Here is a 13,146-nt window from a genome sequence, read left to right on the forward strand (position 1 = left end):
TCCTTGCCCAGGGACGCCGTACACGCTCCCTTGGGCTTCGCCTCAGGTACCATCCCTGGAGCAAGGTCGGTACTGTCGCCAGAAGACAGGCGTCATTCCTCGCCTGTAGCCACCAGCGAACTCTGCACGGTTCTGCAGACCATCGCTACTTCGAGCCAGCGTCTTGCAGACGCCACCGTCGCCTTCTCAGCAGCCTGTGCACGCACCACGTTGCCTCCTCCGTCTATGGCAGAAATTCCTGACTTTACTGGCGTTGATCAGGACCCAACCGTCTGGCTGGATGAAATCCATTCGTTGGCCCGTCGACATGCATGGACTGACGACGTGACGCTATCACTAGCCGTAAGCCGACTACGCGAGTCCGCCAAAGCGTGGCATCAATACGATGGCTGCGAGTACAAATCCTGGTCATTGGCAGGACAGAGGATGACCACCTTCGCAATTTGGACGATGTACTACACAGACTCTATGACGCCTGGTTTCATTTGAACAAAGAGAAATGCCAGTTTGGGGTGTCCAAGATTTCGTACCTGGGACATAATATATCTCCTGTCGGCATTCAGCCACTCCCTGAGCGAATAGCTGCCGTGTCGCAGTATCCCACACCAACCTGCTTGAAGCCGGTTCAGTCATTTCTGGGTATGGCGTCGTATTTGCGAAGGTTTATTCCCCCCTTCGCTTCGATCGCAGCTCCCTTGAGCGGTCTTCTTAAAAAAGACGCGCGGTTTGAATGGGGCGTCTTACAAGAAAATGCTTTTTGAGCTATAAAACAAAAGCTCACTTGTTGCCCAATACTAAGTCACTTCAATGAAGACGGGTCCAACGAAGCGCACACTGATGCCAGCCAGACGGCCTAGGAGCTGTGTTAGTGCAGCGTGATTCAGATGGCGTGCAAGACGTAGTCGCTTATGCCAGCCGAAAACTTTCAGACACCGAGAGCCACTATCACTCCAACGAGCTTGAATGTCTTGATGTGGTATGGAGCGTCGATGATAAGTTTCGACATTATCTTTTCGGGCGTAAATTCACTGTTGTGATTGATAATGCTGCTATAGCATGGATGTTCTCGAAGCCGCAACTTAAGCACAAATTTGCCCAGTGGATAATCACGCTCCAAAAATACGATTTTGACGTGCGCCACCGCGCCGGGGAGCTAAACAACGTCGCCAATGCACACTCTCGGAACCCCCTTGACTGCACGCAACAAACCAGGCAAACCCACATTTTTTTCGCCCAGATGAATATATCCCGAGCCCAACAGGAGGATAAAGATTTGGCATCCATTATTGCATCTATTATTGACAAGGGAAATCACAGTACTTTTGTGATGCGCAATGCCGCATTGTACCGGCGTCACTGGCGAGCGGACCGATCCGAATAACGTTACCTCCTGGTGATCCCGAAATCTCACAGGTCAGAAATATTACGAGCCGTTCACGACTCCCCAGAAGGCGGACACACCGGCCAACGAGCCACACTCCGGAAACTACAAGAACGTTTTTGGTGGCCGAAGATGCAAAGTAGCGTCCGTTCGTATGTCGCCAGTTGCAAAATTTGCCAGCAGTTTAGGCGACTGCCTTGGTGTCAACCTGGATTACTAACACCAATCCAGATACCCGAAACAATTTTCCACACGATTGGCATTGATTACATGGGACCTCTACCCACCACCACTGCGGGAAATCGTTACGTCATTGTAGCAGTAGACTACCTGTCAAAATACGTGGAAGTGGAGGCCGTGCCATCTCTTGCATCCTCTTATTTAATCGACTTCCTCAAGCACCGATTTGAATGGAGACATGGCATACCAAAAAAGTTGATATCTGATCAGGCTACAACGTTTCGTAGCGGGGAACTGAAAAAGAACCTTTGCACGGCTGGCGTGCAGCACCACCTCGCATCCGCGTTTCATCCTCAAGCAAACGGCCTTACTGAGAGAACCAACCAGAGCATCCAGGCACGACTCGCTCCATATACGAAGGGAGGAACAAGAGGAGAGGCCGACTGGGACGTCGACTTTCCGTCAGCCGCTTTTGCGATTAACACAGCACTGCAGACGTCTACAGGGGAAATGCCCTTCGAAATTGTTTATGGGAAACTACCACAGCTGAAAGCGGTCCTCAGTCTGGATGCTCCCATTATAATTCCACGTGCCAACGATCGCAAAGCGGCCTGTCAGAAGATCCGAACTGAGGCGATCAAGAAAGCCACCCACGCACATGAAAATCAAAAGCGCCACTATGACAGACGCCGTAGGCCCGCTCCTGCTTACAACATCGGTGACGAGGTCTGGGTGCAAAGGGGCACCAGCGGGCCTGGCAAGAAGCTGCTCCCTAAGTTCGATGGGCCATTCATAATTACTCAGCGTGTAGGAGAAAATACCTGGCGTGTGAACACCTCAGATGCGAAGTTCACTCTGGATAAACGCAAAAGAAACAACTTCGCCGTGCATGTGTCGCGCTTGAAAAAAGCAGTCGGACCGCTGCAAATGCAATGAACAGTAATTTCTTTTTTTGTTGTTGTCAGGTCCGCACTGTGGCCGAATGTAACGAAGAGTGGCGGGGAAGCTGTGGGCCATGGGCTAGAAAGCAGAGGCAGAATAGAACAGCTTGCCCGACGATTGGGTGTTGTGTCTGTCTCGCTTACTACAATATATATATATATATATATATATATATATATATATATATATATATATATATATATATATATATATATATATATATATATATATATATATATATGATTGAAGAGAAGGACGCACGTACGAAATGTGGATTTATTAACGTTTCGGCTGGTGGACCAGCCTTCGTCAGAATGATTGCAGTATGTTACAGGCACTTAATATATAGGTAGGCGGATGTATACACAGGAACAGTGCACCACTGCCAGATGCTATGCGCAATGAAAGCAAGGTACATGCGCATGGTGGACACAACACCGCACTGTGACTCACAATCACAAAAACAAAGATATCGCGTAAAAAATAATAATAATCGCGTCACTGGCCAGTGAGATACCACGAGCACAGAACATATAAGAAATATAGGCAATGCGCCGAGCGTACATAGCACAAGATTGACTCTACAAAATAATAATAATAACGATACATAATGCACTTTTACGAAGGATTAAACATCCATTCACACACACACGAACGAGATAAGTTTGTCGCCGCATGAGGCCGAGCACGCACTGTATTCTACGCAATTATGCTAGCCAGTTTGCCCGCGTTTTCGTTTAAACCCCTAGAAGCCGTTCCGAACTTATGAATTAGAAATGATTCGCGTATCTCACGCTTATAATGCGACGTGAATCCCGCCTCCAATACAGTTGCCCTAAATGATTCAAAACTATGTCCGGTAGTGGCGACGTGCCTTGAAATCGGCAGATGAGGCATGGAGTGCACATGGGCCTTGTGATTGTTGAAACGGTAGCGAAATGAATTTTCAGTATGACCGATATACTGCAAGTGACAAAAGGAGCACTCAAGCAGGTAAACCGCATTATCTGTGTCACAGGTGAAATCGCCACGAATTTTTAAAGTGAAATTGTTTGCGGAGCTTTTAGCCACAGCGGTGGTTGTCATCTGTTTGCATAACTTGCATCGAGGTTTGCGGCATGGATGGCAACCAACGTGTGAAATGTAATTGTTAGTCCGTACTTTGGAGGACGTGAGGATGTCCTGCAAGTTCCTACAGCGACGAAACACGGCGCGGGGTGGCTCTGAAAAAACTTCTTTTAGGTGATCGCTTTGCGTCAATATGTTGTGATGTTTCCTAAGAATGGCTGCTACATTGGGTGCGGAAGCGCTATGCGTGAGTACTAGGTTAGCATTATTGAGGCTATGGGAATGTTTCTCTGCATTGATCAGTGTTTTTCGGTCAAGCATATCAGCACGTGCCACTGCGTCATCAATCATCGGTGCCGGGTATTTCTGCTTTAGAAGAGAAGCACGCAGTTTATCACAACTAGCGATGAAGTCTGCTTGCTCGGAGCAAAGGCGTTTAAAACGAACAGCTTGGCTATATGGTATGCTGGATTTACAATGTTTGGCGTGACTGCTGTTGAAATGTAGGTATTGTTGTCGGTCAGTAGGCTTTTGATAAAGTTTGGTGATTAGGTTGCCGTTTATTAGGCTAATAGATACGTCTAAGAAGTTTATGGTTTCAGTCGAGTAGACGTGCGTAAAAGAGATGGATGGGTGAACGTTATTGAAATCTGATATGAATGAGAGAAGGTGCGATTCACCATGAGGCCAAATAAAGAAAATATCGTCAATGAATCTTTTATAGCATAGCGGTTTTAATAGGCGACTGCGTAAAAACTCCTCTTCAAGCTTCCCCATAAAAATGTTGGCATAATTTGGCCCAATCTTAGTCCCCATCGAAGTGCCGCTGACCTGTACATAATGGACTTCATTGAATATAAAATTGTTCATGTGGAGAATCATTTCAAGTAGCACCGCAATGGTAGTGCTGTTTACTGGCTTATCATCGGAACATTTCTCATACGCTTCTACAACCGCGAAGATGCCATCCGAGTGAGGGATGTTTGTGTAGAGTGACGATACGTCCAGCGTTACCAGAAAGGAACCATTAGGCACGGTAATGTCGTTAACTACCGACAAAAAGTGGTTCGTGTCCCTCAAGAAAGACTGATACGTGGCGGGAAGGTGACGAATCAACGAGTCTACATAACAAGACAAGTCTTCTGTCACCGTTCCGTTTGCAGAGACTATGGGGCGGCCTGGGTTGTTCGGCTTATGAATTTTTGGCAGCATGTAAAATCGGCCAGCAGACGGACTTAGCGGGACTAGTGTTGTGGCTGCCTTATCACATATTTTTTTATCTCGCCAGAGTGCATATATCTTTTGTTTTAGAGTTTCTTTGAAGTCCATTGTGGGGTCTGCATCAAGTCGTTTGTAAAATGAAGTGTCATTGAGCTGCCGAAGAGCCTCCTTAATATAGTCTGCTGTGTTCATAACCACGATGGCACCACCCTTGTCGGCTGGCTTAATAGTGATGTCGTTGCGCTTCCTTAATAATTCGATCGCTTTCAGTTCTCCGTCACGCAGATTTCGACGGAACGAAGTTTTCTGCCTATATGCTTGAATTACATCGCGCTGAACAGCATCAATATATAGATCAAGGTATTTATCGCGTTGTAATGGTGGTGTCCAACGTTTAGCTGACGGCAGCACCCCGGAAGCATGGCTACTGTTATTTCTACCGTGAAAGAACTCCCTCAATCTCAGGTTGCGTGCGAAATTATCTAAGTCACTGAGTAGCTGGAATTCATCGCAATGACCCGTTGCGGGGCAAAACTTCAAACCACGCGATAATACAGACATTTCATCTTTGGACAGACTACAGTTCGATATGTTGACTACGTTTGAAACATCATCCGAACGGGGTGTATTTTCGAAACGGGACGGCGCCGTACTTAAATTTTTAAGGAGTTGCGCGGGTGTGCAATGAGACATCACGCCGTCCCTGAGTAACTTCTTACATTTGACAGCACATATTTCATTGCGTTTCTTTTCTTCGAATATGCACAGCGAGTTAACCTCCAGAGTACTAAGCGGGGTTTGATTACACATATTCTTCTCTTCGTTCATCAGAGATTTCAAAGACGAGCGGTAATGATTAACAGTAATACGCAGAAGTTCTAGCGAAGACTTCTGTAGGGTGTCTTGCCACCTTTTTGCGTTATTATTTGACAATTGAGAAGTGGCAGGGCGTAGGAAAAGGTTCAGACCTTTTGGTGCAATAGAAGCAGCGAGGTAAGTTTCTAAAGTGGCAGTGTGTAGCTCGTAACGAACTCGTTTTTCCACTGCCCTTCTCATCTTTTGAAATCCCTTGGAACAAAGGTGCGAGGTAAAGTTCTCATTGGCATGCGTCGAAGCTAGTCAATTCTTCGAATTACTTTTTACAGCATCGGAAAATTTTTTTCGAAGTGGATACCTTGGGTGAGCAGTAGGACCAACTGCTTTCGTAGTGGGTCCTGCTTGAGTAGTGGCGATGTCTTCTGTAGCAGTTGATGCCGCGGCGCCAGTAAAGCGTCCCTCACTTTGTTGCAAAGAATGACCACGGCGGGACAGGATGACGGAAGAACTTGCAGTGGAACCCCTCACGCGAGGGGCTGTATCCGCTGTGTGTCGTGATGTGTCGAAGGTCGGGTAGTGTTCCTTACCCCTCTGCGAAGGACAATGGCCAGCGGGTGGCTGGCATTCGGGGGTGGGATTGTTTCGGATCACTCTCGAAGTACACCCACCGTCATCAGTACGATCACCACGATTCTTGTTTTTGCCCGTTGGTTTCTTTAGCAGGGACACGGCTGTGGACGGCTCAGGACCTACCCCTCTAGTAGACGGCGTATGGTGCTGTATAGCTGGGGCACAATCTTGCCAAGATGCAGTGGTTGCTTGACTCGGAGACTCGAAGCACAGTTGTCGGATATGACATGCCACGAGAGCAACGCCTTCAAAGCTGAGATGTACGCCATCCGCTGCTAGGACTCGTGCGGGGGGAAAACATTCGAGTGCATGGTCCAAAAGGTGCGCCGTACTGGAACGTCTGCAATAACGGCGTAAGAGACTGTTGAAAAGGCTGGCTTCACGGTTGAACCGGTGAATAAACCTTTGATTCTTGTATCCACGGCGGCGGTTGGCAGCCCTCGGCAAAATAAGTGTGGCGTAAATATTCCGTATACCTTGATACTCCTTTTGGATGCAGGTAAGCATGTGAATGTAGTTTTCGAAGACGGCACGTGCATTGTTCTTCGTTAAGTCATTGGTGCCAATGTGCACAATCAACGTAGACGTCGTTGGAGGGACAAAATCGATCAGCAAAGGCATGTCAGCTATAACAGCGCCATTATGTGAAACAAAAGCTGGCGTACCTGCCAATAGAGGGTCAAAGTGCTGGAACAAATATTTGGTTTGTGAGTCACCCACGACGACAGTGGAAGGTGGTGCCTTTGGGAATTTCCATGAAATATATTTCGACGTGGTCCTCCGGGAATCCATAGTTGTATAATATTTTAGGAATGAAGATCGATGGTCCGGTGTAATAGATGATTGAAGAGAAGGACGCACGTACGAAATGTGGATTTATTAACGTTTCGGCTGGTGGACCAGCCTTCGTCAGAATGATTGCAGTATGTTACAGGCACTTAATATATAGGTAGGCGGATGTATACACAGGAACAGTGCACCACTGCCAGATGCTATGCGCAATGAAAGCAAGGTACATGCGCATGGTGGACACAACACCGCACTGTGACTCACAATCACAAAAACAAAGATATCGCGTAAAAAATAATAATAATCGCGTCACTGGCCAGTGAGATACCACGAGCACAGAACATATAAGAAATATAGGCAATGCGCCGAGCGTACATAGCACAAGATTGACTCTACAAAATAATAATAATAACGATACATAATGCACTTTTACGAAGGATTAAACATCCATTCACACACACACGAACGAGATAAGTTTGTCGCCGCATGAGGCCGAGCACGATACGATAAATACCTTACAACGCGATAAATACCTTGATCTATATATTGATGCTGTTCAGCGCGATGTAATTCAAGCATATAGGCAGAAAACTTCGTTCCGTCGAAATCTGCGTGACGGAGAACTGAAAGCGATCGAATTATTAAGGAAGCGCAACGACATCACTATTAAGCCAGCCGACAAGGGTGGAGCCATCGTGGTTATGAACACAGCAGACTATATTAAGGAGGCTCTTCGGCAGCTCAATGACACTTCATTTTACAAACGACTTGATGCAGACCCCACAATGGACTTCAAAGAAACTCTAAAACAAAAGATATATGCACTCTGGCGAGATAAAAAAATATGTGATAAGGCAGCCACAACACTAGTCCCGCTAAGTCCGTCTGCTGGCCGATTTTACATGCTGCCAAAAATTCATAAGCCGAACAACCCAGGCCGCCCCATAGTCTCTGCAAACGGAACGGTGACAGAAGACTTGTCTTGTTATGTAGACTCGTTGATTCGTCACCTTCCCGCCACGTATCAGTCTTTCTTGAGGGACACGAACCACTTTTTGTCGGTAGTTAACGACATTACCGTGCCTAATGGTTCCTTTCTGGTAACGCTGGACGTATCGTCACTCTACACAAACATCCCTCACTCGGATGGCATCTTCGCGGTTGTAGAAGCGTATGAGAAATGTTCCGATGATAAGCCAGTAAACAGCACTACCATTGCGGTGCTACTTGAAATGATTCTCCACATGAACAATTTTATATTCAATGAAGTCCATTATGTACAGGTCAGCGGCACTTCGATGGGGACTAAGATTGGGCCAAATTATGCCAACATTTTTATGGGGAAGCTTGAAGAGGAGTTTTTACGCAGTCGCCTATTAAAACCGCTATGCTATAAAAGATTCATTGACGATATTTTCTTTATTTGGCCTCATGGTGAATCGCACCTTCTCTCATTCATATCAGATTTCAATAACGTTCACCCATCCATCTCTTTTACGCACGTCTACTCGACTGAAACCATAAACTTCTTAGACGTATCTATTAGCCTAATAAACGGCAACCTAATCACCAAACTTTATCAAAAGCCTACTGACCGACAACAATACCTACATTTCAACAGCAGTCACGCCAAACATTGTAAATCCAGCATACCATATAGCCAAGCTGTTCGTTTTAAACGCCTTTGCTCCGAGCAAGCAGACTTCATCGCTAGTTGTGATAAACTGCGTGCTTCTCTTCTAAAGCAGAAATACCCGGCACCGATGATTGATGACGCAGTGGCACGTGCTGATATGCTTGACCGAAAAACACTGATCAATGCAGAGAAACATTCCCATAGCCTCAATAATGCTAACCTAGTACTCACGCATAGCGCTTCCGCACCCAATGTAGCAGCCATTCTTAGGAAACATCACAACATATTGACGCAAAGCGATCACCTAAAAGAAGTTTTTTCAGAGCCACCCCGCGCCGTGTTTCGTCGCTGTAGGAACTTGCAGGACATCCTCACGTCCTCCAAAGTACGGACTAACAATTACATTTCACACGTTGGTTGCCATCCATGCCGCAAACCTCGATGCAAGTTATGCAAACAGATGACAACCACCGCTGTGGCTAAAAGCTCCGCAAACAATTTCACTTTAAAAATTCGTGGCGATTTCACCTGTGACACAGATAATGCGGTTTACCTGCTTGAGTGCTCCTTTTGTCACTTGCAGTATATCGGTCATACTGAAAATTCATTTCGCTACCGTTTCAACAATCACAAGGCCCATGTGCACTCCATGCCTCATCTGCCGATTTCAAGGCACGTCGCCACTACCGGACATAGTTTTGAATCATTTAGGGCAACTGTATTGGAGGCGGGATTCACGTCGCATTATAAGCGTGAGATACGCGAATCATTTCTAATTCATAAGTTCGGAACGGCTTCTAGGGGTTTAAACGAAAACGCGGGCAAACTGGCTAGCATAATTGCGTAGAATACAGTGCGTGCTCGGCCTCATGCGGCGACAAACTTATCTCGTTCGTGTGTGTGTGAATGGATGTTTAATCCTTCGTAAAAGTGCATTATGTATCGTTATTATTATTATTTTGTAGAGTCAATCTTGTGCTATGTACGCTCGGCGCATTGCCTATATTTCTTATATGTTCTGTGCTCGTGGTATCTCACTGGCCAGTGACGCGATTATTATTATTTTTTACGCGATATCTTTGTTTTTGTGATTGTGAGTCACAGTGCGGTGTTGTGTCCACCATGCGCATGTACCTTGCTTTCATTGCGCATAGCATCTGGCAGTGGTGCACTGTTCCTGTGTATACATCCGCCTACCTATATATTAAGTGCCTGTAACATACTGCAATCATTCTGACGAAGGCTGGTCCACCAGCCGAAACGTTAATAAATCTACATTTCGTACGTGCGTCCTTCTCTTCAATCATCTATTACACCGGACCATCGATCTTCATTCCTAAAATATAAATATATATATATATATATATATATATATATATATATCACAAAATCAAGGTGCACCAGCGTTATACAATATTAGAGTACAACGAAATTAGGATATTACGAAAAATTTCACGGTTACAAATGGATATAACATAATCCGGAAGGCCGTTCCAATATGCAATGGCTCAAGGCAGTGATTATAAGTTAAATGCCTGCGTGTGACCATGAATGCGCATAAAAAACGTGCATTATGAATGCGCTGGGAAGTGCGCGCAGGAGAATAAAGTGGCAAACAGTGAATTTCGTTACTATAAATGTACCTAGGAAACAGACATAAAAGAGCAACGTTGCGGCGTATTTCTAGTGACTGAAATGCAAGGTCTTGTTTTAGTAGGGTAATGCTTGAATGATAGTCGTAGTTTCCGGAGATGAATCTCGCTGCCCTCATCTGGACGGCTTTCAACATACGTACCAGGTAATCTTGATATCGTGACCATGTGGATGATGCATACTCTAACTATGGACGAACATAGGTAATAAATGATAATGCGCGTAAGTTAGAAGGAGCATTGCACAAGTTTCTGCGGAGATATCGGAAAGATTGAGAAGCTTTCGATGAGACAGCTGCTATGTGCGTAGTCCAGGATAGATCCGATATAAGGTGAACGCTTAAAAATTTTAAGATGGTGTAGCTGACAACACGGCGTTATTAATCTTACAGTGAAATGCTGAATTGGTATGCTTTCGAGTGAACGAGATTATTTTGCATTCAAAGGCGTTAAGGGACATCTACCAAGTATCGCACCGCCGGAAGGTTAGGTCAAGGTCATTTTGGAGAGTGGAATGATCAATAAAACATTGAACGTTGCGGTATATGGCGAAATCGTCAGCGAACAACCTAACTGTGGATGAAAGGTTATCGGGCAAATCATTAATGTAGGTACAGGGTGCATGTAAGTACAGGGTGCATCTACGTGTTTTTCTGAATAGACTAGTAGTGATCGACTACACTTCTGTTTAAAAGAAAGTTTGTGGCCTGACACAACGTCTGCATTTACGCTGGAGAACTGACGAAACTTTATGGGAACTTTATGGAAAGAAACTTTATGGAAGAGCGCACTACGTTACGATCATGTGAATATCAGTCTTTAGATCATTTCTTCGTTGCTAAGCAATGCATAATTAAAGCTTGCTGAGTCATATGAGTGCCTATATTGTATTCACGAGACTTATAAAAGTGTAGCTGACGCTGCAGCACCATTATCATAAAATGTCGCAGTACGAACTGGCTAATGAAGGCATTTTTTTGCCACAATTGATGTGAACCGCAAATGACGTGCGTCTGTATATAGGAGCACATATGCAATGTTTATCTTTTTGTTATAAATTTAAATAGCTATAATTGTAACCGTAATAACTTTGCACTGACTTGAGGCCTGTACAGTACTTTCACAAGCAGATTCAAGAACTTGGGTGGTTCTGTAGTAGAATACATCACTACCACACGAAACGCTTGGGCATGATTCCTGCTGTGATGCTGAGTTTTATATATTTATTTAGAATTACCCTCAGGGCCAGAGGCATGATAGAGGTGAGGAGTACATATGATAAACACAATACAAACTTTTTTCAGTAAATACAATGTTAGGTAGAAAATAACAGTACAAGGTGTAACTACGTATACAGGTGAGAACCAGAGTGTTGGTGAGAAAGCACATTAACATACTAAAAACAAGTAACGGTAGCAGTTTTACCTAAGCAAACATGAATCACACAGTTTAACATAGTTTGCTGGGAAAACAATCACACAATTGGTTAGTTCCATAACAATACATTTGAGTTTAAACATCAAGAAAATGAAAATGATGGACAATGGACGTGATTGATACTGGAAGATGGTTCCAGTATTGTGACATTCGCGGAATCAATGACTCATAACATGTGCGAGATGAACATCGCAAGATTCCTACCTTTTGCGGATGGTCGGAACCAGGGGAGATGTTTGATGGAGCAAAAATGCGGCGTGCGACTGTACTATATTTTGCTAAAAAACATGTGGGAGAATTTACGGCGACAGGTGAGTGACGGAAACGCTAAGGAGTTTTTCATTGAAGTGATCCTTGCGATACAACTGCCACGGCCACTGGATCAAAGCGCTTTGATCCGAAATGGATGCGGCATATTCAATTCTAGTTTACTTCGTTATAAAGTTTCTTGAAGGAGGAGTTTTAAGGAGACAGGGGCAGATGAAAAGTTGCGTCGGAGATAACCTAATGAACGGTTAGCATTACTTATGGTTTTTTTAAATGTGAACAGAGCACGTGAGAGAGTTTGTTATGTGAACACCTTAGTAGCGATAGGATGTCACAAGTTAAAGAGCGGAGTTTCAAGCAGATAAGTAGTGGAGAAATAAGATGCGTGGGAAATGCGTAAAAATTTGTACTAAGTGCTGTTTAATGTAGCTAATAAAACCATATATCATCAACAGTCTTTCAAGCCGTCATCCATGACTATTTGCGAAATCGAAAGTGCACTGGTTGTTATAGGGCAAGCGCGTATACTTTCATAACCCCAAATTCATGTTGATCGCAACTAGGGACTGCACTTGGAAATGCAATTCCAGCTGCTGATATGTAGTGGACAAATCAGACACCATGAAATATTCACAACCGACCATCTATACAAACAGATCCCCAATCACGTGAAGGCGGTAACGATCAGTTTATAGGCATGGGTTTAATGTAACCTTGAAACAACCGCACACCCTGGCCTGGTTGTTCGGTTTAGGCACAACTACTAGTGGCGGGGCCCATTGAATCTGCTGAGCAGGTACTAGCACTCCGGTTTTCACGAAGGTATGCTGTTCTAGAGACCCAGCTTCTTTAAGATAGAGTGGTACCGACCACGCTTCACAAAAAAACGGGTGTGCTACATTCTTTAACCTAGAACCTAATGGCTCTGTTCTCTAATAGACTGCATGTAGGCTCAAAAACCTTAGCATCTTTTTCAGGCAACAACACCACTTTATCCAAACAAACTTCACGCACACTAGCCAAGTACAACTTTAACGCCTACAGCCAGTCTCGTCTCAATAGCAGACATTTAGTACTTTCATTTGTTTCACCACAATTAGCGGAAGTTGCTTGTGCTGACGATTGTG

General features: G+C 44.8%; 1 protein-coding gene across 2 annotated transcripts in view; it reads left to right on the forward strand.

Moving 5' to 3' along the window:
* Positions 1-13,146, forward strand: part of LOC119162992 (carboxypeptidase M-like) — a 1,476,599-nt gene that overhangs the window by 1,015,378 nt on the left and 448,075 nt on the right. The gene's annotated exons all lie outside the window — the stretch shown is intronic.

This window comes from Rhipicephalus microplus, unplaced genomic scaffold (genome assembly GCF_043290135.1).
Source record: "Rhipicephalus microplus isolate Deutch F79 unplaced genomic scaffold, USDA_Rmic scaffold_13, whole genome shotgun sequence".
Classification (NCBI taxonomy): Eukaryota; Metazoa; Arthropoda; class Arachnida; order Ixodida; family Ixodidae; genus Rhipicephalus; species Rhipicephalus microplus.